Genomic DNA, 8,920 nt, shown 5'->3' with positions numbered 1-8,920 from the left:
CCGACCTACACGTATCCGCGCCTCGGCTCGTTTCCTCCCCGGCCACCGACAAATCTTCTTTTCTTATGCAAATAAACGAACGATCGGTATTTTGAACGCGGAACTCTCGTGGCTGGATTAGTAGCGTTAAATATGCGAGGGACTTCAGGTTCGTTGACGTCAGGTACGTTCCTTGAAGCGTGATGGTAATTTTAGACTGACGCGAATTGTTCTTCTTTGGCTTGTTTATTCGCAAATAGGCTTTTATGATGGCTGTTGATTTGATTAGCGAGAGCGCAAAGTGAGATTTCGGGCAGTGAGGTCTGTAGAATTTGAACGTAATTACGAAGTGTAGGTATTTTATAATTTTATGGACAGGATGTATATGGAATAGTCAGTTTTCAATGAGAGTATTCTCTATTAAGCTTCTAAATTATTTTGTATATTCGTACGTGGAGCTAGTCTAACGTTTATTATTATAAATACTAAATATACAGAAAATTGGTTCGGTGTTCGAACTGTATGACATATCCAAGTAAAATCATATATCTAAAAAGACGAGATTCTATGTTTTTTGATTTGAGGAAATGAGAATAATTTCTGAATTTCTCCACTGGTAATTAGTGATACACAAAGTTGGTAAGAACAAATCAAACAGATGTTATATTCAAATACGATTGCTCACGTGCAGCGGATGCCTGGCATCCGCAGTAGAGCGTGCCTGTCTATGGTCAGACGCGTGCAAACAGGTGGAAAACACGAATTAACAGTAACATCTTAATCCTAAATCTTCCTACACTTTAACACATTGTTACAATTCCACGTATTTGCCCTTTCGAGTTCTCATTTATTCCATTAAAAAGTTTCTTTAAACTTCTGATCATTGAATTAATTGATTATACATAATCTACAAAATTAAATTTTTTTTAACGTTCAAAAAACACGATGTCTATGTTAAAACACCGTTAGGCAAAAAACAGTTTCTGCGACCATTATCATCGTTATCATGCGAACACAGCCTCATGGTAATATACCTCCCGCATTTGCATAAAAAGGCATTTTTAATATTTATCTAATATTATGAATATTATGAATATTTATGATGAATTTCTTTTTTTTGCAGTAATCTGCTTCAGCAAACCTTAGGTTACTTATTTATAAAAAATTCCTGATTTAAAGGCGTAGTACTTCGTTGCGAATATTCTTCGTTCACTCGACGAAATCCCTTCACTTCAGAGGTGCGAATTAAATAAAAATATTTCATCGATTTCCAATCTGTCTTGAATAAATCGATAAAATCGCGAAGGTGAATATTTTTTATGGCCCACGAATATAATTCCAATCGAATTGCCATGAATATTTGATCCGTCAATCACGTGAAGATACTTGTAACTCACGCTGGGATGATCCGCGTGAGCGAATTCATCATCACGCGAGATTCCCTTGCAACGCGTTTTCATGTAACGCTATATCCACCGCGTAAACGTGGCCACGTGAACAGGGGAAGGCGGCGAGTGTACGTTAAATATTATGCCGTAGCTGGGTTGGTTAATTGGTCAGAGCAAGCCAGTTAGTTTCATTACGTTACCTCCATCTTCGTGGGTTTCGCACAATGGAGGCCTCTTCCAGTATCGGGGCCACTAGGCCTGCGTGCGTTCTAGAGCCTCTTTATCCGAGCGAGACTGGTTCCTCGATCGAATTCTATCGTTCTCCATAGTTTCCGCTTTCTTTTTCGTATTTATCATATTTCCATGAGACATGGATTTTAGTAAATAATTTTTTTGACGTATTAGTATGACGTATTACGTAAATAAATTGGGATTTCTTATGTAAACTATAACTGGCATAAACATGTTGCGTAAACTTGGCTTAATTCCTGGTTTGTGATAATTCATATGCTCTAATTTTACCGATGAAAATTATATCATCCAGAAAATATTATGACATTCAAACGTTGATTTCAGTAACCGCATCTTCTGAGATGACAAACAACTGGTATAACTTATGAACATTTTTGTGGATATATCGCAAGTTTGAGCTAATTCTGACTGCGAATTGAAGCAATTAGTTGCACATATAGTAGCAAGTGTTTATTGTTTAATATCCACTATTACACTACACACTGTATGATGCGAACAATCGGATGAATTTCCAACTCAATAGCAGTATTGTTTAATCTCAAAGCTGATACAAACGTATTATACATATCGCTGACGTAGTCAACTATACATGTGCATAGATGAAGTATTATGACAGAATTACCGATACGTATTATGCGAAGATAGGGAACACCATTGGAAATGTCATTGCATGTTCAGAATAATATTATATTGCAATAAAGAAAAGACATCTATAAGAAATGAGCAGAATTACAAAAGCAAAAGCTACATAAATCTCAGATGTACCAAATAAATTCCTTAAAATATGTACGATGAATATATTACGAACACTCTTAAAAGAAGTTCTTTTCGATAAGCTTGAACGCATAATTTTTCGATTCTATTCCCCAGCCCCTCTCATATAACCTCTTTTCCAATATACAACTAAACTACTCAATCTTCCATTTCCTAGCCCGACTTGTAAACTGTTTCCCAGCTTCTCTGCAAGCCTCTCTTCCATCGTATAACCCTCTTCAATCCTCTTTTTCGATCAGACTTTACTCGAACACAAAAATTCTTATCGTGACAACACATCGTTATACTATTCGCGTGAGAATCAAATTTGATCGAGGATATTTATGTAAATTTACGCCTTCGTGTATCAAAGACATTATGTAGATAAAAGAAAAAATATGTCAAAAGGCAAGTTTATATTTTAATGAATGATCAACGAAATAGATTATAAGCAGAAATTTGTTTAATTAGCAAATATTCTGGAATATTATAAAGAATACATTTTTGCATATTAGGAGCGTTCTATGGATTTTCTCGTTTCTAAATTTTCTATAGATGGATAAAACTCCACACTAATATTCCAATATCTATTCACATTAATATTTCAATGGAAATTAATATTTTTACATTGGGTAGGTATTAGGAGAGTATTAATTAAAGAAATGTTGAAATTAACAAGAATAAATTATGCAAAAGATTGCTATGAAGAATGACATCTTTTTATGTAGCACCGAATCTATTGAAAAATAGAACATTTTTACGATACAGTAGTGATTTTTATTCAAAGCTTCTCTAGTTTCTCAAAAATGCATAGAATGTACGTTGCATAACCATCTATCAACCACGCGTAGTAAGTATACGGTAGATAGTAGCAACGATAATATGGAACAAGTTTTCTATAGAAAATTAGATCTCCTCGTAGAGGATCAAGCATTTTAAAAATCGGAATGCTTTCGACTTTCGTTGAATATTCTCATTGAAAGTCTTTTCAACTGCCCGCGAACGTTTAAAAATCCACACAGTCTAATAATCGACTCAAACCAGCGAATAACGAAGACCGTAACATTATCTTGCATTTTTCGATCGAAAGAAGAAAAGAAGCAAAGAAGGTGAACGTAACGAAGAAGAATAAAGAGGATAAGAAGCGCGTGCACGAGAATTACGCGAGCTTCGAAAGATCGTGGAGGGCATCGTTAATGACCCACTCTAAGTGGCGAAGAATTGCACGCTGGCACGCTCTCCACGTACCCTGATCGAATGCAGGGCCTCTAAAATGCTGAACTACGTCCGCAAGTTTTGTTATCGTTGCCAGAGCGAGGTGACAGAGCTTTAGTGCAAGGTTAGTCGGCGATGAGTGAAGTGGCAATCCTCTGCACGGCCATTGTTCTTCGGTAGCGGCTAGGACCAGAAAGGATTTCATTCGAATTCCTGCCGTGAGTACATTGCTTCATCCGTACAATGGCTGGAATATTTCTAAAAACCGACGTTCCTACCTGTCGATTTTGATTCCTTTCTCTCTGGTATCTCTACATCATTTACGCACATAGCGAATCTTCTGGATTTAGAGTTTATTCAGATTATTTCTCATTGAGAATTTCTAAAGGAATGAAAATGATATGGTGTCTTTCTCTCAAGGTTATCGGTTTTCTTTATCCTCGATCGAGTCGTTAAAAGTTTGTCTTAGATATTTTATGTAATGTTTCTCAAGGGAAATGTTATCACCTTTACTTGCAGGCTTTTATTCGTATTCGAATTATGAAGGTTTAATATACGTAAAAATATATATATACATTGTAAAATAATGTTAAGCTATAGCTACATCGAATTACTCTTAGTAATTTTTGTTTTGAAACGATAAATCCTTAGTGGTAATTTTCTTCAGTTCGATAGAATTCTGATGTAAAAGTTTTCTAACAGAACACAAGGTCCTGAGCTGACCTTCTCTTAAATTTTTGAATTTTATTACAAATGTTTGATCAATAGTGTAAATAATTATGATTGAAGCAATATAACGAAAACCGTAATAATTTCGCCAATTGTAATATAGAAACGAAAAATCGGTTTGTGTCATTTTAACAGATTTAGTAATCTTAGTGTTGAGAGGGTGGTTTTTTATTTCTTTGTTTTAGCGGGGTAAATATAAGAGAACTGTAAGTCGTTAGCCTGGTGGAAGCACGTTTCGCAGAAATAATTAATGCATCTTTCATTCCATTGTATTAAACTGTGATTAATCGCGACGAACGTGCAATTAAGATGTGTACCGGAGAAAAATCTGCTCCATTTAGCTGCGTGAATTCGAGTTAATCCGAGGCAGCGGAGAAATAATCCTATCGATAAATAACACGTAATTTTGTCGTATCTTTCATTCCAGGAAACCTTGTCGACTTAAAAATTGTGATTTTCATAAGTGATAATAAATTTACCAAACAACTTGTTTATTTCTTATTAGAAAAACGATCAATTTTAAATTCTGAAAGAACGCGTTTCACAAATGATGAAGAATTTTCGAAACAATAGTGACAAAATCTTTAATTTGATCTCCCAATAAAAAAAATCTATACTCTCATTATGTACTTAACTTCGATCGGTTCACACGAATTTAATCTAACAATTTGTTACTTGGTTCTGAAATAAACCAAATTTAACACGCAATCTTATGATACAATATTTCAATTATTAATTTTTCATAGAGAGTATAACGTTTCTTAACTTAAAAACCTAAAGGAGCAGTGAAGAGATATCTTCAGTCCTATGTAATTAAAATAAAACACTACAAAATACATAGTTACGGACGCTTCGAAAGTTCGAAGCAAAGTCCTCCACGTGAATAGAGATATAGCACACATAAGATTAATCTTTCAATAATTTTCTAATAATATTTACGTATATTCGAAAGTATTTCTAACAAATATAATATTAGCCTAGTAAAATTGTCTACAATTCCAAGAATACATATTTCGATGAAGATGGTCTCTCGTGAGAGAATTACCTGAATTTAGGTACAAAACAAAAACGAAACAAAAATCCACGGCGGATCACGTCTATTGTCCCAGCGAATGGAACTCGAAATCGAATTTGGATTGTTCGCCACGGCCACGATTTCCAGGTAAATCGATACATTCTGAAAAGCAAGGAAGCCCGTGGGACGGGACAACAAAAATAAATTGAGAAGATTAATTGCAATCACCACATAGGTCGGGTTACACCATTGTTTGACCAACGTCCCTCCTGAACTTCGAAACTGGGTTGCATAACGCGGTCGAGGCACGAGCCTAGCCCTGCATCGGGCTAAAATTTCATACATGCTCGTCAAAGAAAGCCCAGACGATGTCAATTACCATTTTCAACTATGAAAATTAACACGGCAACTTAGAATTGCACAGGATCGTCTCTGTCCATCTATTAACACGACATAACATTTCTTCTTCTAGAAAGAAATTCAGAAGAAAAGATGATTCTGTCTAAAAAAAAAAAAAAAAAAATGAGGAACACGAAATTCAAGTTTACGACTATAGAGAGTTTTCACCGTAACGTTGCGTTTACACAACTTTTATGTATTACTTTGCTACGTGGTTCTTAATAAGTTAATTGGCGCCGTGATCAAGGACACTCGTGAAACAGAGTCGCGAGAATTCGAGACGTGGAGATCGTGGGAGTCAACGAATTTCTCGAGAGAAAAGTTTATTTGCTCGAGAGGAGATAAACTCTTAAATTGTACATGTAATTTCTTTTCTCTTGTATTTTCCTAGCGTTTCGTTTATTTTCGTTTATTTTAGCGTTCGTTTTAATTTGAATTTCGTGTCGATGAAAAGCATTTTGAAAAATATGATTTTTAATTGACATTGGGTTTTTGAAATCATTGAAGAGGTTGTTTTAACTTCTGAAACATTTCGGTCGGGTTAGATCTTTGGAAAGTAGTTTTAATTGATACACTTGTACTTCGCTTAGTACACTACAGCACCTAGAATATTTTCAATTGGATTTTTTATTGCAAAAATTTATTAACATTGAGAAAACGTCATTCTGCAACTGCATTCTCTTATACAAATATTTTTTCTTCATTTGCTTACCCACCTCATTCTACAAATGTTTCATCCACGATAATTTTGTAGCTCACTCTCCTTTACAAATTTGTTCAAATAATTAATATACGCGGACAGTAATTAAATGAAATCCATTTGTCACTCTATTCAATTATTTTACAAATTTCCATTTAATATTAAGAGGAAAAATATTTGATTCGTTATTTTCACGATTTATGCTAAGGATCGCGCTACATCAAAACTTTCAGTTCGTAATGTACGTCAATTTTAATGTCATCTGAAGGTTGGAATTATTCTGTATTCCTATCTCATTTAAAATTTAAACTCCACTCTGTAGCATTAATTTGCAGCAGAGACAGCGAATGTATGTAGTAGTCATCTTATCCGTATGCTACAGCGTTCAACGAATTTGCAACTCGTTAATCTAAGCGACACGCAACAAGTATTTTGTTTTAGCAGCATTGCCATTCGTTCCAACTTCATCCGAGCGAATGGAAAATCCACGTTCGATCAAAGGAAATATGGTACTCGAGTCGTTCAATTAATTGTCCTATTTACTGACAGTTTAATTAATTTGCACAGTTTTTTTATTTTCACCAAAAGTTGTGACCAATCACAGCCTCCTGTTCTAATGGATTTGACAAAATTAATAATTTTATATACAATTTATATACAATGATAAAATGAAAATATTTTAACGTTAATCGAACAAGCTTCCCTTTTAATTAGTAAAAATTACATCCTCGTGAAAAGTTATGACCATCGATATATTCTACCAATTCACGATATACTACTCGTCGTTAATAACGAATTAAAGAACTCGTTCTCAAACATAGATCGTATAAAAATTGTTCGTCAACCGAATTTGACGAATCGCCAGGCAATTTCTTTTAATTGAAAAAAAGGAACGCGAGGTCTTTTAATCCACCGAGGAGATTATTCGTACAGTTGTTGTTGTAAAATGTCGAATAGATGAAAATTGTACGCGTTTTGTCTTAAGCTCTCATTAGCGTAGGTTGATTCGTGCAGTAAAAGAAAAAAGGGAAAAATAACTTTGCTAAATTCAACGAGGCAGCTTTCGTCGTATTAAAAGTTTTAGGATTGTTTTATAATTATGAGCCGGGGTTTGCGACAACGCGACGCAGTTTACGATAGTTCGTCGCAGTTGCCAATACTTAAACAACGCGCGGAATAACAGACGATAAGGAATAGTTGTGCAAAAAAAGCGAATGATTTATTATAACGCATGTCGTCATTGATCTGGAAACTCATTAAACGAGAGGATTACAGCCATATTCGCGGGTTGTATCCGCGACGAATATAAAGCGACAAATTCCGTGGATAGGTTCGACAACGTCGACCACTTGGACACAATACTCCTTGATTATCCGTGTGATTTTATTCGTGGGCGTCGAATTTCCACGAAAATTCGAAACTGTATGCCACGGTTTCGTAAACCGGTGTTCCATCGCGAAAGTGCTGGATGAAACTGAGTATACAACGTTCAATTCGCGCAATTCTCTTCAATTGACATCATTCCGCCCTATGCTGCACGACGTTTACGTCACGTTTCGAAGAATTTGACATAGGAAGGCGCGAACACCATAAATCAATTGTTCGACAGGCAATCGATCGATTTTAAAGTAAGCTTAAACGTTGTTAGATGAACGGCGTCAAGTGAGTTGGCCGTCGTGTCGTCTGCCGGAAATCGAGCTGGCGACACCAGTTTCGCGCTTGTCACGCGCAAGTGTTAGATTGTTTTAAATGGCGTGACGCGGATGACACTTCTGTAATTGTTAAAATTGTTGATTCTTGTCTTTGAGATAACTCGCAAAGAATTGTAAAAGATAGCCTATTGTCAAGAGGAATTTCTCAGGAGTTCGATGGTTCGTTAAGAGGTTCAAGTTGTGCGATTTAGTATTGTTAAACACTGTATTGTGCAACTATTTGCACGTTCATAACGTGTATTGATAAATCTAAATGGCGTGACGCGAACTATACTAAATGGCGTAATTGCTAAAATTGTTGGTTTTTGCCTTTGCGATAACTTTGAAAACTTCCGTGAAAGATAGCGTATCGTCGAGGTCCGAAGTTTTTTCAAAAGTTCGCCGGTTTTATTTCAACTCGTATACTTTACGATTTTTACGTGACTTTATGCAATTATTTGGACTTTTATAATGTGTATTGATAAATTTAAATGTTGTAACGCGAATGGTATTAAATATTATAATTGTTAAAATTATTGATTCTTTCCTTTAAGATAGCTTTAAAAAGCTTCTATAAAAGCTACCTAAAACATTGAATATTTCCTACTTTGAAACATTTTATAGCTGGGTTTTATGTTTAAGATATCCTGAATCTTCATTTATATTACAGATTGTATCGTTATGTTGTTATATCTTTAAATTATAAGACCGTATCTTCAAGACTGATCATGAATCATCTTAGAATCCCACGATTCGATCCTTCGACTTTTAAATTACGTTACGGTATCAAATCATATTA

The 8,920-nt window shown here is 35.1% G+C and overlaps 2 protein-coding genes across 3 annotated transcripts in view; one reads left to right on the top strand and one right to left on the bottom strand.

Moving 5' to 3' along the window:
- Positions 1–8,920, bottom strand: part of LOC122566798 (glutathione S-transferase-like) — a 57,723-nt gene that overhangs the window by 20,420 nt on the left and 28,383 nt on the right. The window lies entirely within an intron of this gene.
- LOC122566788 (carcinine transporter-like) overlaps positions 3,677–8,920 on the top strand; it is a 52,619-nt gene continuing 47,375 nt past the window's right edge. Inside the window, exon 1 of the mRNA XM_043724518.1 lies at positions 3,677–3,805. The gene's annotated coding sequence lies outside the window, so the exon portion shown is untranslated. The remainder of the gene's footprint in view (positions 3,806–8,920) is intronic.

The sequence above is a fragment of the Bombus pyrosoma genome, linkage group LG4, assembly GCF_014825855.1.
Source record: "Bombus pyrosoma isolate SC7728 linkage group LG4, ASM1482585v1, whole genome shotgun sequence".
Classification (NCBI taxonomy): Eukaryota; Metazoa; Arthropoda; class Insecta; order Hymenoptera; family Apidae; genus Bombus; species Bombus pyrosoma.
The sequence above is the reverse complement of the archived record's forward strand: the minus strand, read 5'-3'. Positions and strand labels throughout refer to the sequence as shown.